At 39.4% G+C, this 20,304-nt stretch overlaps 1 protein-coding gene across 1 annotated transcript in view; it reads left to right on the top strand.

Moving 5' to 3' along the window:
• The window catches only part of CARF (calcium responsive transcription factor), a 105,152-nt gene extending 92,523 nt beyond the window's left edge, over positions 1-12,629 (top strand). Inside the window, exon 21 of the mRNA XM_080798671.1 lies at positions 12,362-12,629. The gene's annotated coding sequence lies outside the window, so the exon portion shown is untranslated. The remainder of the gene's footprint in view (positions 1-12,361) is intronic.
• Positions 12,630-20,304: the final 7,675 nt, after the last annotated feature.

The following is a 20,304-nucleotide window of genomic DNA, read 5'->3' as shown; positions in this document are numbered from 1 at the left end:
GTGTGTTCAAATTTCCTACTTCTTCCTAATTTAGTATTGGGAAGTTAGATGTTTTTAGGAATTCATTCATTTCTTCTAGGTTGTCCCAATTTGTTGGCATGTAATTTTTCATATTCTCTTATAGTTATTTGTATTTCCTTGGTGTTGGTTATTATTTCTCCTCTCGTTTGTGATTTTGTTCTCTTTCTCTCTCTCTCTCCCCCCCCTTCTCTTGAGCTCATCTGCTCTCACATCTCAAGAATGTACTTTCAGTTTAATAAACTTTCCTGCTTGTGTTGCTCATTTGCTGTCCTGTGTCTGTCCTTGAATTCTTTCTGGTGATGAGAACAAGGATCATCTTTGGGATGGGTTGGGTGGAAGCCCCAGGGCCTGAGGTCTCTCAAGTTCACCCGGCAACAATTTAACTTATATTTACTTTAGCTGGTTCCAAAATATGATAATAGATAACATTTATTGAGTGCCAGATGCTTTATACTTATCAGTTAATCCTCACACCTGGCCTGGGTGTTATTATCCCAATTTTATGGAAGAAAAACAAACAGGTAGATTAAGTACCTTGCCCAAGATTATACATAGCTAGGAAGCCAAGAATCAAAGATCTAAACTCAAGACCTTTTTACTCCAAAGTCTGTGTTAAAATCAGATTTAACTCTAAATTAAACAATTCATGAACTATCAGAATTCACCACATGGAAGAATATACTTCCTACCAACCTAGAGTCTGTAAATTAAAAGATAAGGGACTGTAGGATATGCATTAATATATTAATGGGGGAACTAATATTTTTTCCAAACTACTATTAACACTTTAATTCTATTTACAACCCACCTTGATCTTCAAAATATTTTGCAGTAAAATATTTAATTAAAAAGATATTATAAAGATTTGAAAAATAGAGGGATGATATTTAAGTTTTTTTCTTTCTTTCTTTTTTTTTTAAGATTTTTTATTTATTTCACACACAGAAAGAGATCAGAAGTAGGCAGAGAGGCAAGCAGAGAGAGAAGGGGAAGCAGGCTCCCCGCTGAGCAGAGAGCCCAATGTGGGGCTCAATCCCAGGACCCTGGGATCATGACCTGAGCCGAAGGCAGAGGCTTTAACCCACTGAGCCACCCAGACACCCCTCTTTCTTTCTTTTTAATATAAGTTCTACACCCAACATGGGGCTCAAATTCAAACCCCAAAATCAAGAGTTGCATGCTCTACCTAGTGAGCCAGCCAGACACCCTGAGGGACTAAGGAACATTGGCACTGAACTACTGTCTTAGATTTTGTAAACCAAATAGCTCAAAGGATATTTAAGTTGGAAAGTAAGCATTACATTCTGTAATTCATACACATTTGAAACTCTCTAGATTTTAGATCTTTTCTGTTTGCCAAGAGTTTATGAGTAGATGTTGACTTTTGTCACATACCATATCCTTTGAGATCATTATATGATTTTCCTCCCTTAGTCTGTTACATTTGGGAAATGCAAAGATTGGTTTTTTTTTAAGTTTTTATTTTAATTACAGTTAGTTATCATACAGCATTGTGTTAGTTTTAGATGTACAATATAGTGATTCAACCCTTCCATATATTACTCTTTGTTCATGACTACAAGTGTACTCCTTAAGCTCTATCGTCTTTTTAACTCATCCCCCTACCTCTCCTCCCCTCTGGTAATCATAAATTTGTTTTCTGTGTAAATTGGTGTTTAAATGATACATGTCATACATATCTTCTGGTACATATGCACACATTTTCTCCAGCTACATAAAAGTAGTTGGATCATTGGATAGACATATCTTTAGCTTTCCCAGATACTGCCAAACTGATTTGCAAACTGATTGTACCCATGTATATTCTCACTAACAGTGTATGATAATTGCAGTTTCATATCTTTTGTTGTCGAATTTCCTAATTTTTCAAAACTGATAAATATTTATTGTTTTTTATTTTTTATTTTAAAGATTATTTATTTATTTATTTGACAGATAGAGATCACAAGCAGACAGAGAGGCAGGCAGAGAGAGAGAGGAGGAAGCAGGCTCCCCGCTGAGCAGAGAGCCCTGATGCGGGGCTCAATCCCAGGACCCTGGGATCAGGACCTGAGCCGAAGGCAGAGGCTTTAACCCACTGAGCCACCCAGGTGCCCCTATTTATTGTTTCTTAAATTGTGGTTTTACTTTATGATAACCAACATAGTGGTGAAAATTGGTATAAAGCCTAATATTTCCTTAATTTCATTGGGAAAGAGGAATCTAATTTTAATTTTTAAAAAACTTTTAAAAAGAGGGGCACTGGGGTGGCTCAGTGGGTTAAGCCTCTGCCTTCAGCTCAGGTCATGGTCTCAGGGTCCTGGGATCAAGCCCCTCATCAGGCTTTCTGCTCATCCAGGCACCTGCTTCCCCCACTCTCCGCCTACCTCTCTGCCTACTTGTGATCTCTGTCTGTCAAATAAATAAATAAAATCTTTAAAAAAATAAAAAATAAATAAATTGTGGTTTTAATTTTTATTTCCTTAAGTACAAATGAGTTTGAGTACCTTTTCAGTATTTGTTCACCATTCGTATTTCCCTTCCTGTGAATGGCCAATCCAAATATTTTGCCCATTTAAAAACTTAGTTTCTTCTTAAGAAACAAGAAACGTCTCAAATACACAACCTAACCTTACACCTAAAAGAACTAGGGAAAGAAGAGCAAAGAAAGCCTGAACCCAGCAGGAGAAGAGAATTAATAAAGATTAGAGCAGAAATCAATGAAATAGAAGCCAAAAGAACAGTAGAACAGATCCACGAAACTAGGAGCTGGTTCTTTAAAGAAATTAATAAGATCAATAAACCCCTGGCCAGACTTATCAAAAGAGAGAGAGAGAGAAAGATAGGACCCAGATAAAATCATGAATGAAACGAGATAACAATCAACACCAAAGAAATACATACAATTATAAGAACATATTATGAGCAAATATATGCCAACAAATTAGACAATCTGGAAGAAATGGATGCATTCTAGAAAAGTATGAACTACCAAAACTGAATCAGGAAGAAATAGAAAACCTGAGTAGACCCATAGCCAGCAAGGAAATTGACGTAGTAATAAAAAATCTCCCAACATAGGGGTCGGGGGGGGGGGGGTTGGTAGGGATAGGGTGGCTAGGTTATGGATATTGGGGAGAGTACGTGCTATAGTGAGTGCTCTGAAATGTGTAAGCCTGATGATTCACAGACCTGTGCCCCGGGGCAAATAAGACATTATATGTTAGTTAAAAAAAAAAAAAAGAAAGAAAAAGAAAAAGAAAAAATATCTCCCAACAAACAAGAGTCCAGGGCCAGATGCATCCCAGAGGAATTCTACCAAATGTTTAAAGAAGAACTAATACTCATTTTTCTGAAGCTGTTACAAAAAAAAAAAAAAAAAAGAAGAAGAAGAAGAAGAAATGGAAGGAAAACTTCCAAACTCATTCTAGGAGGCCAGCATTAACCTTCATTCAAAACCAGACGAAGACCCCATCAAAAAGGAGAATTGTAGGCCAATATCCCTGATGAACATGGATGCAAAAAATCTTACCAAGGTACTAGCCAATAAATCCAACAGTACATTAAAAGGAGTATTCACCACAACCAAGTGGGATTTATTCCTGGCCTGCAAGGGTAGTTGAACATCTGCATATCAATCAATGTGATATAATACATTAGTAAAAGAAAGGACAAGAACCATATGATCCTCTCAATAGATGCAGAAAAAAAAATTTGATGAAATACAGCATCCTTTCTTTTTTTTTTCTTTTTTAAAGATTTTATTTATTTATTTGACAGAGATCACAAGTAGGCAGAGAGGCAGGCAGAGACAGAGGGGGAAGCAGGCTCCCCACTGAGCAGAGAGCCTGATGCGGGGCTCTATCCCAGGACCCTGAGATCCATGACCTGAGCCGAAGGCAGATGCTTAACCCACTGAGCCACCCAGGCACCCCAAATGGTTGCTTTATGCCACCAAGTTTTACTAAGTTTTTTTTAATGCAGAGCATAATTGTATTTTGTTAAAAAATATACTTGCATCATTGAATACATTTGGAAAAATGGGGGGAAATGCACACTGAGTTGTCATGGTTGTCTCTGGATCACACATATTTACACATAATGACACAAAGTTGGCTAAAAGGAAGAGAAATTTTACTCAAATTTCAAGATATCTGATGATCTTTCCAAATATTTATTTTTATTTCATTTATTTAAACAAAAAACAACAACAATTCATCCATTTCTTCCACCCCTCAACCTTGTCTCTGGCAACCATCAGTCCATCCTCTGTATCTATGAGCTTGGTTTTTATTTAAAAAATTTTTTTTAAATTCCACATATAAGAGAGATCATACAGTGCTTCTCTTTCTCTTTCTTATTTCACTGAACATAATGCCTTTGAGGGGTGCCACTAAGTTTTAAGGCGGTTTGTTATATAAGAATTGTAGAATAAAAAGACCAGGGGAGCGTTTTAGAAGAATGTTGTGATAAGTGCAACTTAATAGTTTTTAGTCTCTGGAGATAGTAAGAGAATCAAACAAACCATGTTCAGTCATCCTGTTGACGTTGGGAATAGGGTAGTATGGCAGACTGCTAGTTGTTCTCCCCAAATCCATTTCATAGTATGGCATATGGATTCCTAGTGTGAAATAGTATTTTCCAGTATCCTTTCCAGCTAGATGTAGGTGTTGACTAAGGTCTTGCTCATGGAATATGGTGCAACTTCTATGTTATCGAGGAGGAATTTGTCTTTCATTTCCACTTTCTCTTCCTTTCTATAAGCTGGTTAATGAGGACAGCATCCTGGGGGTTGGAAGAGCAGTGAGAAGGGGAGAACTATGGTCCTTAAGTCTTTTTGGAATGAAGTTGCCTATTACCCGGACAGTTTTCCTATCTTAAGACTGTTACAAGAGAATGCTTTAAATTCCTGTCTTATTTAATCCGCTGCATTTTATATCTGTGTTACATTAGTCTACTCCCACTCCCCACCCCCACCCCTTAACTTAAACAGGTAGTTAAAAATAGGATTGGAGAGACAGAAAGATAATAGGATTCCTAGGAGCACAGCCTAGGAAGTTGGCAAGATTGGAAATTATCAAGACATCACTTTAAAACAAAATCTGTAAAGGGGGGATCGGGAAGCTAAAAGGGAAAGGAAGTTGCTGTCTTTTATTAATCATATGCTGACTCAGCTGGTCAGTTACTGGTCACTCAGATCTCTGGAATTTATAATCACTTCTATAACCTCTATTGTTTTTTAATAGTTATTACAGCTGACTGTTGAGAAATAAAATTCACAATGCATAAAATATTATACAAAATGTCCTAACTGGCTTTTAGAATTCTTGCCTTTTGTCCATATCCCAGTCAAGTGGAACAACTGCACCTCTCTCTCTAATGATAAACTATACATAAGGCGAAGTTTACCATTTTAACTATTTTAAAGTGTACAGTTCATTACCATTCAGTACATTCACACTGTTGTGCAACCATCACCACTATCCATCTCCAGAACTTTTTCATCATCTCTAACTTTAACTCTATAACCATTAAATAATAACTCCCCATCCTACACCATCCTAAGTAGTCCTCTTTTTTTGTAATAAAATATTAATAAAACATCAGAAAACCTTTAATAAGACTGAGTGGTTAACTGTAAACAGTAAGAAGATATAATTGGAAAAGTAGACTTTTGTATGCCATTTCTGTTTGTGAAATTATTCAGATGAGGATATATTCTATATAGAGGCTGCTTGATTTCTCATCTGGAAACCTAAAAACTAAATTGAGAAATTTTTTCTTTAATTTTCTACTCTCCCTCTTGATTTGTACTGAAATAAGCTTTTGTTTCATTTGTACTTATTTCTTGAGGGCACTATTTTCCATCTGCTATTCACAGCTGGAAACCATAATCTTCTTGATCTGCTAATGTGTTTCACCATGATGAATCATGTGATAAACAAAAGCTAATGATCCTTTTGGAGATAAATATGAGAATGTAATGCTCAGTAAACAGAGATCTTTCCCCTTAATTAAATCCATTATAATAAAATAGGTAAGGTGAAATATGTAAAAATATGTAACTTTTTTCAGAAATGTCTTTTAAAACCTGTGAAGCATTTCATGTTTTAATCATTGTTGAGTTGACTGCCTTTAATATGTGTCAAACTATCAATTTAAGTAGGAACACCCAATCTCAGATTTTTAAAAAGTGTTACCTTTTTTTTTTTTTTTTAAGATTTTATTTATTTGATGAAGAGAGACAGCAAGAGAGGGAACACAAGCAGGGAAACAGGAGAGGGTGAAGCAGGCTGAATAGGGAGCCTGACGTGGGGCTCTATCCCAGGACCCTGGGATCATGACCTGAACTGAAGGCAGAGCCTAACGATTGAGCCACCAAGGCGCCCCATCCTTTTTGATTACTATTAAAATTTTGTTGTAATATGGAAAAGTAAAGCCATATGAGTCATAGATATAGTGCTTTACCTCCGACACTATAGATCTTATAACCTTAATTCCAAATAAGCTGATAATTATTAATCTACTTTATTACTCAAAAAATAAAAGCCAATAAATCAAATGAATATACAAATCAAAAGAATTATCCAAAAAAACTGAAAACCAGTGCCAGATGTAGTTCCTAAGAATGCTACTAGATTAATGTCAGAAATATCACACGTTCTTTACTTACTATGAAGAATGTAAGGGAAAAAAGTAATTGAGATGTACGGTTGTACCACATACATGGGATAGAGATTACACGGAGGTTTTTTCCTTTTCTTTTATAAGATTTTATTTTATTTTTAAAAAAGATTTTATTTATTTATTTGAGAGAGAAAGGGATCACAAGTAGTCAGAGAGGCAGGCAGAGAGAGAGGGGGAAACAGGCTCCCCGTTGAGCAGAGAGCCTGATGCGAGCCTTGATCCCTGAACCCTGAGATCATGACCTGAGTAGAAGGCAGAGGCTCAACCCACTGAGCAACCCAGGCACCCTAAGATTTTATTTTTAATTAATCTCTATGCCCAAAGTGGGGCTCAAACAACCCCAAGATCAAGAGTCAGCCAGGCGCCCCTTATTTTCTTTTTAATTCTTATTGTATTGATGTAAGAAAGAAAAAATACTTGATACATAACAAGAGATCTCAGATATTGATTAACTTGTATTTGAAATAGAGCAATTGGGTTTCAAAAAAAGCTGCTTTCTTAGGAAAAGAACACTCTCCTAATCTCAAATTTTTCTTTTCTTCACATTTAAGTAAAAGGAAATAATAATTTAAAAAGAGAAAATGTTAATCTACAAGTAAAATTTTCCTGTAATTTCTTTTATCGTCTTCTTTTTTTTTCTTCTTGATTAAAGATTTTTTTTCCTCTACAGTACACTGTGGAAGTCTTAACTTTCAATTAACTTCCCAGCTACCATAGAATGTTCATTATAGATGAAAGTGAGGTGGTTTTCTTTTATGTTTCAACTGAATTTTAATTACTGTATTCTGTGTGTTAGGAAGAGTATAGGATTACATGTTGCCTTGGGAAAGATATCCCGAGGTCTAGGACAACAAATGAAATTTTAATCTTGTCAGGGCCTTGCTTTAAAACTCTCATTTGACATGGAATGAAATCTAAATCATTGAACCAGCATTCAGGACCCAATGTGAACTAGTTGCAATCTTTATGTTCCCAACCTCATCTTCTTCCTTCTTCCACCCTAGTAAGACGCTCAAGTAAATCATGATCTCTTCAAAATTCAGAGGAGAATTTCCTTGGGAAATTCTTGGGAGTCAATCCTTTACTTAAGCATTCTCTTTTCAGACTTCTCTCTTTTTCCTTCTGCTGACATTCTTTCAAGATCTAGTTCGGGTACCACTTCCTTCCTTAATTGTAGTAATCACTTGGTGGTATCTCCCTGCACATCTGTCCACTGAATGTCCCCACCCTTTAAGAATTCTCTTTATTCTATTCCTCTCTCTGTCTTATGTTTCTGATCTGGCTCTACAGTCTTGAGTGCTAAAGAGATTGTTAGAGAGACATAGACCTCAGTAGAGGGACGCCTGGGTGGCTCAGTTGGTTGAGCGGCTGCCTTCGGCTCAGGTCATGGTCCCGGCGTCCTGGGATCGAGTCCCACATCGGGCTCCTTGCTCCGCGGGGAGCCTGCTTCTCCCTCTGCCACTCTGTCTGCCTGTGCTCACTCTCTCTCTCTCTCTCTGGCAAATAAATAAATAAAATCTTAAAAAAAAAAAAAAAAGACCTCAGTAGAAAATAACATTGGTATAAAATTCAGTTATAACTAATAGATATGAATTTTGCATTTCTCTTTTGCTAGCCTGCTCTGTGACCTTGTACCAGTTAAACTTTCTTGAACCACAGTTATCTAATCTGTAAAATGAAGAGAATTCCATTTGTTTTGCAATGTTAGTTTGAGAATTAGAGATAAAATATGTAAAGCACGTTGTATTATGTACATAGTAAACATTCAACAAACTACTATGTGTACTTGATTTTTGTCCCCATTCTAGTGGTAGCCACCAATAGGAAGCCCTGTTGAGTTAATTTGCATGGTTGATTTGCATCTACCTTTCCTCTTATGGGGATCCTGAAGGACATCTTTTATTTATTTATTTTTAAAGGTTTATTTGAGACAGAAAGAGAGAGAGAGAACACCCAGGTGGGAGGAGGAGCAGAGGGAGAGGGAGAGAAGCAGACTCCCCCTGAGCATGGAGTCTGACATGGGGCTCCATCTCACAACCCTGAGACTCTGACCTGAGCAGAAATCAAGAGTCAGACACTTACCTGACTAAGCCAGCCAGGCGAAGGACATCTTACGTGCTTAGGAAATCCAGGGAATCTGAAGTTCTCAGCAGGGGATGATTTTGCCTCCAGTTTTGCCCCCAAGATGTATGGCTTTGTCTGAGGACATTTTTGGTGGTTCCAGCTGGAAGATACTATTGGCCTTTACTGGGTAAAGGCCAGGAATGCTGTTAAACAGTCCACAATGAACAGGGCAAAAAAAATTAGTCCAGTCCGAATGTCAATAGTACTGAGGATGAGAAACCCTGCTTTAAACTCATCATCTTATGGACTCTGAAAAGGCAGCACAATATAGTCCAAAAAGTCCAAGATTAAGGAGTTTGGGGTTCTAGTTCTAGTTCCTGCACAAATGGTGCATTGCAGGACAAGTAGTTTAACTTATTCTTCTATCCTCTGTTTGCTACCATGTAAAATAGCTCTAGAGCTACACTGTCCAATATGGCAGTCATTAGCCACAGGTGTCTGTTTAACTTAAAATTAAGTAAAAGTAAAAAATTTCTCTGTTGTGCAAGTCACATTGCAGCTGTTCAGTAGCAGTGTATGGCTAATGGCGACTGCACTGAACAACACAAATGTGGAAAATTTCCATCATTGCAAAAATTTTTATTGAACAGTGCTGGTCTGGAGGTTTCATTACATTCAGAATCAAGCCTTGATTTTTCAATATTTAAAATGGAGATATGGGGGTGCCTGGGTGGCTCAGTGGGTTGAGCCTCTGCCTTCAGCTCAGGTCATGATCCCAGGGTCCTGGGATTGAGCCCCGCATCGGGCTCTCTGCTCAGCAGGGAGCCTGCTTCCCCCTCTCTCTCTGCTTGCCTCTCTGCCTACTTGTGATCTCTGTCTGTCAAATAAATAAATAAAATATTTTTTTTAAAAAGGAGATATGAATGACATGATCTCTAAGGTAACTTTCAGTTCTCCAGTTTTGTGATTCTAATTTTTTTAAATTTTAATTTAAGTAAACTTTGTGCCACATGTGGGCTCAAACTCATGACCCCGAGGAGCACCTCTGGGTGGCTCAGTTGGTTGAGTGTCCAACTCTTGGTTTGGGATTAGGCTGTGATCTCAGGGTTCTGGGATCGAGCCCCGCATTAGGCTCCATGCTTGGTGCAGAGTTTGCTTGTCCCTCTCCCTCTGCTCCCCGCCGCCGTCCTCAAGTAAACAAAATCTTTTTAAAAAAAACCTCACAACCCTGGGATCAAGAGCCACATGCTCTGCCAACTGAGCCAGCCAAGCACCCTTAGTTTTGTGATTCTGAAGGAGAATACATAAAGTAATGTACCTTAATAAAAGAATGGTAGATGAGTGGCTAAGAGACTTTGGAATTACCTATATTCTAATCAGTGCAATCATAATCAGAGCATTTGTCTTTACATGTCTGACCCTGAAGCTTAAACAACTTTATGGTACCTACCACAAAGATAAGGACTAGACTTTCAGTTTCTGGTTCAGCATGTAAAGATCTTCAAAGTCATGGGGCACCTGGGTGGCTCAGTTGTTAAGTGTCAGCCTTCAGCTCAGGTCATGATCCTGGGGTCCTGGGATAGAGCCCACATTGGACTTCCTTCTTGGTTGGAGGCCTGCTTCTCTCTCTCCCGTGCCCCCTGCTTGTGTTCCCTCTCTTGCTATGTCTCTCTCTGCCAAAGAAAGGAAGGAAGGAAGGAAGGAAGGAAGGAAGGAAGAAAGAAAGAAAGAAAGAAAGAAAGAAAGAAAGAAAGAAAGATCTTAAAAAAAAAAAAAAGTCCTCACTCCATCCTAATACAAAGTAAAATGCCAAACAAACTGAAAACTCAGTTCTATCCTTAGCTCCATCAGAGATGTGAAGTCACAGGGCAAAACAGTACTCCCAAAACTGAAGAGACAGGTGAATATGAGAATTACAACTTATCAGAGCAGAAATCTTTCACAGAATCTTCACTAGGGACCCAGACTGTGATGCGAAAACCTAAACTATAATTGATGAACTGCTGGAGGCTCAAAGTGGATAAGTCCGAGAGTTAAAAAAATCTAGAGGGTCCCAGCCATGGGCAGGGGGCACAGTTTTGTGAGTTTTATTTCTAGGAGCTTGATGAAGTTCTTAGAGTAAATATTAGAGAAAAATCCCCTCATGCTTCCGGTACGGGAAGAGGAAAAGGAGCCATTTCAAGTAACCAGAGCATTCTGTGCTTTTTAACAAGACCTGGCGTCAAGAGAGGCTATTTTACCAGAGCTTTACTGATCAGGGGTCAGGAAAATACCCAACTCCAGCCCACTTGAGCCATCCTTTCCCATTTAAGTGGGGAAAAAGCTGAGAAACACTCCTGAAGTTCACAGTTCACAAGCACAGTCTCACTACGACACTGATACCTAATCATAGGACTGTAGAAAGATTCCCTTATCCTAACACCTTCCCACCTCACTGCTGAAAGCCTATTCATTGCGGTTCCTTTTACCTTGCACATCATGTCTGGTTATCAAAAACTTATAAGGCAGAAAACACAGTTTGAAGAGACAGAATAAGGATCAGAGCCAGACTCATATATATGGCAGGGATGTTGAGAATTATCATACAGGGAATTTAAGACAATTATGATTAATATGCTAATGGCTACAATAAAATAAACAGCATGCAAGAAGAGATGGATAGTACACAGAGAGATGGAAATTCTGAGATTCAAGAAAAAGTGCTACAGATCAAAAGCACTATAACAGGGGCCCCTGGGTGGCTCAGTGGGTTAAGCTCTGCCTTCGGCTCAGGTCATGATCCTGGGGTCCTGGGATAGAGCCCCACATCGGGCTCTCTGCTCAGCAGGGAGCCTGCTTCCCCCCCCACCCCCGCCTGCCTCTCTGCCTGCCTCTCTGCCTACTTGTGATCTCTGTCAAATAAATAAATAAAATCTTAAAAAAAAAAAAGTTTACCCAAAAATAATATCTTTAAAAACAAAAAGGAGGAACGCCTGGGTGGCTCAGTGGGTTAAAGCCTCTGCCTTCTGCTCAGGTCATGATCTCAGGGTCCTGGGATCGAGCCCCACATTGGGCTCTCTGCTCAGCGGGGAGCCTGCTTCCCCTCTCTCTCTGCCTGCCTCTCTGCCTACTTGTGATCTCTCCCTCTTTCTCTGTCAAATAAATAAAATCTTAAAAAAAAAAAGCACTATAACAGACGTGAAGAATGACTTTTATCAGTAGACTGGACACGGTTGAGAAAACACTCTTTGGGCTTGAGGATATGTTAACAGAAACTTCCAAAATGGAAACATAAACAGGAAAAAAACTGAAAAAATAAGAACAGAATAGCCAAGACCTGTGGAACAACTACAGAAAGTGTAACATATGTAATGGGCATGCCAGAGGGGAAAAAAGGAACAGAAGAAATATTTGAAGTGATAAAGTCTGAAAATTTCCCCAAAGTAAGGACAGACGCCAAATCACAGTTCCAGGAATCTGAGAGAACACCAAGTAGGATAAATGCCCAAAAAAGCTACACCTAGACATATCATATTCAAATATTAGAATATCAAAGATATCAAAGATAGAGAAAAATATTTTTTTAAGATTTTATTTATTTATTTTTCAGAGCAAGCACAAGCAAGGGGAGCAGCAGAAAGAGGGAGAATGAGAAGCTTAATGTGGGACTCGATCCCAGGACTTGGATCATGACCTGAGCTGAAGGCAAACGCTTAACCGACTGAGCCACCCAGGCTTCCCAAAGATAAGAGAAAAATCTTGAAAGAAGCCAGAGGGGGAAATGTACCTATTTATAGAGAAGCAAAGATAAAAATTATGTCTGACTACTTTTCAGAAATCATTTGAGCAAATAAAGAGTGGAGTGAATTATTTTAAGTACTGAGAGTAAAAACACCTACCTAGAATTCTGTACCTTGTGAAATTATCCTTCAAAAATGAAGGGGGTAAATACCCAGTAGTGCAATTGCAGGGTCATAGAGAAGCTCTATTTTTACTTTCTTAAGGAATCTCCACACTGTTCTCCATAGTGGCTGCACCAACTTGCATTCCCACCAACAGTGTAAGAGGGTTCCCCTTTCTCCACATGCTCTCCAATACTTGTTGTTTCCTGTCTTGTTAATTTTTGGTCATTCTAACTGGTATAAAGTGGTAGTGAAAAGAAGGGCCATCTGTACCCCGATGTTCATAGCAGCAATGGCCACAGTCGCCAAACTGTGGAAAGGGCCAAGATGGATAAAGAAGATATGGTCCATTTATACAAAGGAATTTTATGCCTCTATCAGAAAGGATGAATACCCAACTTTTGTATCAACATGGACAGGACTGGAGGAGATTATGCTGAGTGAAATAAGCCAAGCAGAGAGAGTCAATTATCATATGGTTTCACTTGTGGAACATAAAGAATAACATGGAGGAGATTGGGAGAAGGAGAGGAGAAGTGAGTTGGGGGAAATCAGCAGGTTAGATGAACCATGAGAGACTGTGGACTCTGAGAAACAAACTGAGGGTTTTAGAGGGGAGGCGGATGGGGAGTTGGGTGAGCCTGGTGGTGGGTATTATGGAGAGCACGTGTTGCATGGAGCACTGGGTGTGGCATAAACAATGAATCTTGGAACACTGAAAAAATAAAATTTAAAAGAAATGAAGAGGGGGGCGCCTGGGTGGCTCAGTGGATCTAAGCGTCTGCCTTCGGGGGCGCCTGGGTGGCTCAGTGGGTTAAGTCTCTGCCTTCAGCTCAGGTCATGATTTCAGGGTCCTAGGATCAAGCCCCGCATTGGGCTCTCTGCTCAGCAGGGAGCCTGCTTCCCTCTCTCTCTGCCTGCCTCTCTGCCTACTTGTGATCTCACTCTGTCAAATAAATAAATAAAATCTTTAAAAAAAAAAAAGAAATGAAGGGGATAGAAATAAAGACTTTCTTAGACAAAATAAATACATAAATAAATCATAAAAAATTTAAGGGAAACTCTTGCCTTCCAAGCAATGTTAAAAGTTCTTCAGAGGGGCACCTGAGTGGCTTAGTCAGCTGAGTGTCCCATTCTTGATTTTGGCTCGGGTCATGATCTCAGGGTTGTTAGCTTGAGCCCCAGGTTCCAGGCTGGGTATGGAGCATGCTTAAGTTTCCCTCTCTCTCTATCTCTCTCTCTCTGCCCCTGCCCCCAGCTCACTCTCTGTCTCTCTTAAAAAAAAAATTGTTTTTCAGAGAGAAGAAAAAAGATATAGGTCAGCAACTCCAATCTACGTAAAGAGAAGAAGAGCATCAGAGAAAGAATAAGTGAAGATAAAATAAAACCTTTTATTTTTCAATGCTCTAACAATTATCTAAAATAATACCAATAATACATTCAATTATGTGTTTATGTATATATGCATTTACATGCTTATGTATAGGTGAAATGAATGGCAGCAATGATACAGGGGATGGAGGGAGGAATTAGGAAATATTTTGTTATTATAAGGCTCTTACAATATCTGTGAAGCAGTGTATGGTTATTTAAAAGTGGATTTGCCGAAGGGGTATGGGCACCCGAATGTTTATAGCAGTAGTGTCCACGATAGCCAAACTATGGAAAGAATCTAGATGTCCATCAACAGATGAATGGATAAAGAAGATGTGGTACATATATACAATGGAATACTGTGCAGCCATCAAACCCCGCCCCCCCGAAATCTTGTCATTTGCAACGACATGGATGGAACTAGAGGGTATTATGGTAAGCGAAATAAGTCAATCAGAGAAAGACAATTACATGATCTCTCTGATATGAGGAATTTGAGAGGTGGGGGGGTGCCATGGGAGAAGGGAAGGAAAAATGAAACAAGATGGGACTGGGAAGAGAGACAAACCATAAGAGACTCTTAATCTCAGGAAACACTGTTTAAAAGACAGAGATTGTCAAAGTGGATCAAAAAATAAGACAACTATAGGTTGTCTATAAGAAGCAAACTTTAAAGACACATATAGATGAAAAATAGATGGGCAGAGAAAGGTAAACCATCCTAACACTAATCAAAAGAAAGCAGGAATAGCTATATTAACCTCAGACAGAGCAGACTTCAGAGAAAGAAAATTTATCAGGGATAAAAAGGGGGATTACATAATGATAAAGGGGCCAATTATCCAAGAGAATATACAAATTCTTGGGGTGCCTGGGTGGTTCTGTCAGTAGGCACACAAGTCTTGATCACAAGTTTGTGAGGTCAAGTTCCATACTGGGCATGGAACTTACTTTAAATAAATCAACTAATTAAAAAATAAGCAAATTCTTAGTATGTACGTACTTAAGAAGAAAACATCAAATGTGAGGAAACACTGATAAAATTGCAAGGAGAAATAGATGAATCCACTCCAACTATATAAAAAAATGAACAAATCAAGCAGGCAGACATAAGGACAGAGTTGAATTCAACGTCACCATCAATCATACTGGATACAGTTGACGTCTATCAACTGCTTCACACAACAGCAGAATACATATTATTCTTAAGTTTACATGGAAAATTTGTCAAGATAGACTCCATTCTGTGACTAAAACACACCTTGGGGCGCCTGGGTGGCTCAGTGGGTTAAAGCCTCTGCCTTCGGCTCAGGTCATGATCCCAGGGTCCTGGGATCGAGCCCCGCATTGGGCTCTCTGCTCGGTGGGGAGCCTACTTCCTCCTCTCTCTCTCTCTGCCTGCCTCTCTGCCTACTTGTGATCTCTGTCTGTCAAATAAATAAATAAAATCTTTAAAAAAAAAAAAGACACACCTTCACACATTTAAAGGAATAGAACTTAGGGGCAAAACTGGGAGCTTTTCGCCTAAGTTCAGGAACAAGAATGTCCATTCTCACCAGTTTTATTGAACATAGTACTGGAAATGCTAGACAGAGCCATCAGACAACAGAAAGAAATAAAAGGCATCTAAATCATTATGGAAGAATTAAAACATTCACTATTGCAGATGACATGATACTATATATAGAAAACCCAAAAGACTCCATGGAATGAACTACTAGAACTGATAAATGAATTCAGTAAAGTTGCAAGATACAAAAGCAGGGGGAGGGGCAGAGGAAGAAGCAGACCCCCCACCGAGCAGGGAGCCTGACCTGGGGCTGGCTGAGATCATGACCAGAGCCGAAGGCAGATGCTCAACTGACTGAGCCACCTAGGTGCCCCTAAACATAATATATGGACCATATTATGGACCATAATATATGGTCAAAGAAGAAATTCCATGAAAAGTTAAAACATATTTTGAACTAAATGAAAGTGTAAATACAACTTATTAAAACTTGTGAGGTATGGGGGCACCTGGGTGGCTCAGTCTGTTAAGCATCTGCCATCTGCCTTTGGCTCAGGTCATGATCCCATCATGGAGACTGCTTCTCCCTTTCCCCCTCCTCCCTGCTCATGCTCTCTCTCTCTGTGTGTCAAATAAATAAATAAGATCTTAAAACACACACACACACACACACACACACACACACACACACACGTGAGGTGTGCAGCAAAGTCAGTGCTAGAGGGAAATTCATAGCACTGAATGCATTAGAATAGAAGTAAAATCTAAAATCATTCATCTAAACTTTTAGGAAACTAGAAAAAGAATAGCAGGAAAAAATAAAAAATTGGAGCAGATATCAATGAAATTGGAAACAGGGAACAATATTGAGACTCAATAAAACCAAAAACTGGTTTTAGGAAAAGATCAACAAAACCAACAAGGCTGTAGCCGTGCTGACTGAAAAGGTATGGATTCAAGCGAAATGGGCAAGACAGAACTTATGAAAGGGAAGTTCAGAGCAATAACTTGTTTATATGTCTCCAACTCTGCCCACGTGAAACTTTGTTCTGTCTAGCACAGTTGAGTATCTGCTTCAGTTGGCAGGTTGTCCATAATGGGAATGACTGCATGCAGGTTTTTACAAGATATCACTACCTATCAAGTTAATCTTACTAATTTTACTGGCTTTGAATTATGGCAAAAAAGCAATCCAAGATTATAATTTACCTCTCTTCTTTTAAGGAAGAGTTTTCTTTTTTAAGATTTTATTTATTAATTTTCCAGAGAGAGCATAAATAGGGAGAGCAGTAGGCAGAGGGAGAGGGAGAAGCAGGCTCCCTGCTGGGCAAGAAGCCTGATGTAGTGCTGGATCCCAGGACTCTGAGATCATGACCTAAGCCAAAGGCAGATGCTTAACCAACTGAACCATCCAGGTGCCCCTATAATTAATTTACTTCTTTATGTAATTATTTTTCTGGGATGATAATGCCGTGACTGATTTACATAAGTTATCCAGTAGTCTTGGTAGATGTAATTTGCATTGTTAATTAATTTAGTAACAATCTAAGGTTATATGCCTGAAGTGAACTGGGACTCCTAACCCCATTATCAGATAAGAAGCTATTTGTACACAGAAACATCCAGTGGATTTAGGCAGAGGCTTTTCACTTCATGAGTATGCTTTTTGAAAATAAAGAGAATCCTCACTACAGTAGAGTAGGAAAGATAGAAAGGGTGGTTAGAAGCCAGTGGGAGCCAGTACCATTCAACATCAGTTACCAGAAGAACTGTCAATTATAGACCTCAAAAGAAAAATCTTTAACAGGAGAGAATAATCAGTTACAGTCCCCAATAGGGAAAGAGATACATTGCATCTTCTGCAAGAAATCTACTACCCCTGCAACTTGGCCAGTGAGAAACCATCATTGTGCAGAACTCGTGCTTTTGTCCAATGGACTTTCATTCAGAGCAATCCCTCCCAACTTCCTCCTCCTCCATAAAATAAAGTTCCTCTCCTTTGTTTGTTGGATTTGCATATGGTTTTGCCTTGAAGTGCACGTTCTGAATTGCAATTCTGTTATTCCCAGATAAAGCCATTTTTGCTGGCTTAAAAAAAATTTTTTTTAATAAATTTATAATTTGAGAGAAAGAGTGAATGAGAGAGCACGTGTAGGGGGTGTGGGGCACAGGGAGAAGCAGACTCCTCACTGAGCAGGGAGCCCGATCTGGGGCTTGATCCAGGAACGCCAGGGTCATGACCTGAGCCTAAGGCGGCTGCTCAAACGACTGAGCCACCCAGGCACCCCTCTGGTTTTCTTTTTAAGGTTAATGAAAATTAGGCCAGAAATATGATTTTAACATAAGGCCATGTTGTTTCAGAAGGCAACTAACAGTCTTAATAAGAAAATGTGTTCTCCAGATGGCAAATGTGTTTGCCTGTATATCTGAAGATATACAGGTTATAGCTTCATTAGTGGAGACACCTAAGTATTGGTTAAGGACCCACTCATAAAACTAAAGCTTATCCCCACTCCAGGGAGCTGTCAGAAATCTCAGCAGTGGATGACTTGTTTTCATCCGCTGACACCTAGATGTCATCTAAATGCAGCAGAATTTGACATACTCACAAAGAGACTTAGAATAATACACAGACATATGGTGAAATAGACTATTTCATTTTATAGTCTGCAAATATTTATTGGGCACCTATAGTGTAGAAGACACTATTCAAGGATCTGAAAATATATACCAGTGAATAAAGTCCCTGTTTTATTTTTTTTTTTTAAAGATTTTATTTATTTATTTGACAGAGATCACAAGTAGGCAGAGAGGGAAGCAGAGACAAAGAGGGGGAAGCAGGCTCCCCGCTGAGCAGAGAGCCTGATGTTCGATCCCAGGACCCTGTGATCATGACCCCAGCCAAAAGCAGAGGCTTTAACCCACTGAGCCACCCAGGTGCCCCAAGTCCCTCTTTTAAGAGTGCTTACATTTTACTGGGGGGAATTCATAATAGACAAAAAACTTGTATGTCAGCTGTTAGGTGTTACAGTGAAAAATAGAGTAAGGGAGAAAAAGGGATGCTATTTTCCAAAGAAAATGATGAGGGATGCTTTACTGATGTCTTACAGTGTTTGGCTGGTATAACAAACTGCCACAGACTGGGTAGATCACACAAACAATTTTTTTTTTAAAGCTCTGTAGACTACAAGTCCAAGATAGGGTGATTATGTGAATGCCATCTTCCAGATCCCAGATATCTCGTATTCTCATGTAGTGAGAAGGGCTAGGGAAACTCTCTGAAATTGATTTCATAAGAAACTAATCCCATTCATAAGAACTCCTCCCTCAGGATCTACTTTCAAAGGCCCTACCTCCTAATACCATTACTTGGGGTGTTAGGATGTCGACATACGAATTTTGGAAGGACACAAACATTCAGACTATCCCAACAGAAAAGGTGATTCTTCAGCAGAGACGTTAAGATTGTGAAGATTGTGTGTGGACATTTGGGGAAGGAGCATTCCAGGGAGAGGGACAGCTTATGTAAAATCACTGTGGAGTAGCTTTGTGAATTTTAGGAGCAGCAAGGAAGCCATTGGTCTGGACTGAAATAAGGGAAGGCCAGAATAGTTGGGAGAAGTTAGAGAGCTGAGTGTGGAAGGAAAACACAGGTCCTTGTTCACTGTTTTAAGTGGGATGGGAAACTACTGGAGAGTTTTTAGGAGAGGGGTGACATCTTATTTCTAGGTTAAAAGGTCACTTTGCTTACTGTGTTGGGAGATCCGTGGGTGAGGAGAGTGCATAGGCAGGGGCTATTATAATAACCTAGAAAAGATTTAGTGGTAACTCACCTCAGAGTGGTAGTGGTGGTGGTATATAAAAAGTAAAGGAATGGGCATGGCTGGGTTCCAGCCAACTTTTCAACACTAAAACTTGAATTTCACCTAATTTTCAAATGTTACTAAATATTATTCTTTTATTAATTCTTAAATACGTACCAAGCAAGACAGTCCGCAAAACCTAAAATATTTACTCTGTTTACAGTTTGCCAAATTTTGGTATAGATGATACAAGATAGGACATTAGTTGGTAATCTTTGAAGATGGGTGATGGTATGTGGAGTTTCCTTACACTAGTTTACTTTTGTATGTGGTTGACATTTTTCATAATACAAAGTTTTTACAACGTTTAGGTATACCAGAGGTGATTAATCTACGTGTCTTCCCATTCCGTTTAGACTAATATCTCCTGAAAGTTGTCTGTATCTAGTAAATGCAGCCTTTGCCTTTTGTTTTCATGAAAAAGCAAAAACCCTTTGAAGCCTTTAGTATTGTCAAAATAATCCCTTTGGATCGGACATTTCGCAACGTGGAAAGTAAAAAGCACAAACGCGATCAGGGGAAGGACTTTTGTTTTTGTTTTGTTTTCACATTAGTATACGCGCCAAAGACCAAACCCCTTTTTTCCACAGAATCAAGACGAAATCCCCTTTAGTTAGCACTCCAGGATTCTCCGCCCCCGGATGAATCCCGGAAATGACGCCGTCAGGCAAATGCTACCGTCCCCCGTAGTGGCGGGGCAAGAACGTCAGCACGTCGGTCAGCCCACACGTCCAGCCTGGGTACGACTCGCCGGAACGCCCCAGCGGGCGCCAGCCCCCGAATCTTCGGGAGCACGGTCGACTGCGACTGCGCAGGAATGCTGGGGCGGGTCTTCAAGTCACCCGCCCCTTTCCAGCCTGTGCGGCCAATGAACAGCTCCTGCCCCGGGGCCGGGTAAATCCTT

This window comes from Martes martes (genome assembly GCF_963455335.1).
Source record: "Martes martes genome assembly, chromosome: 3".
NCBI lineage: Eukaryota > Metazoa > Chordata > Mammalia > Carnivora > Mustelidae > Martes > Martes martes.
Note: the sequence above shows the minus strand (reverse complement) of the source record. Positions and strands in the feature narration are given on the sequence as shown.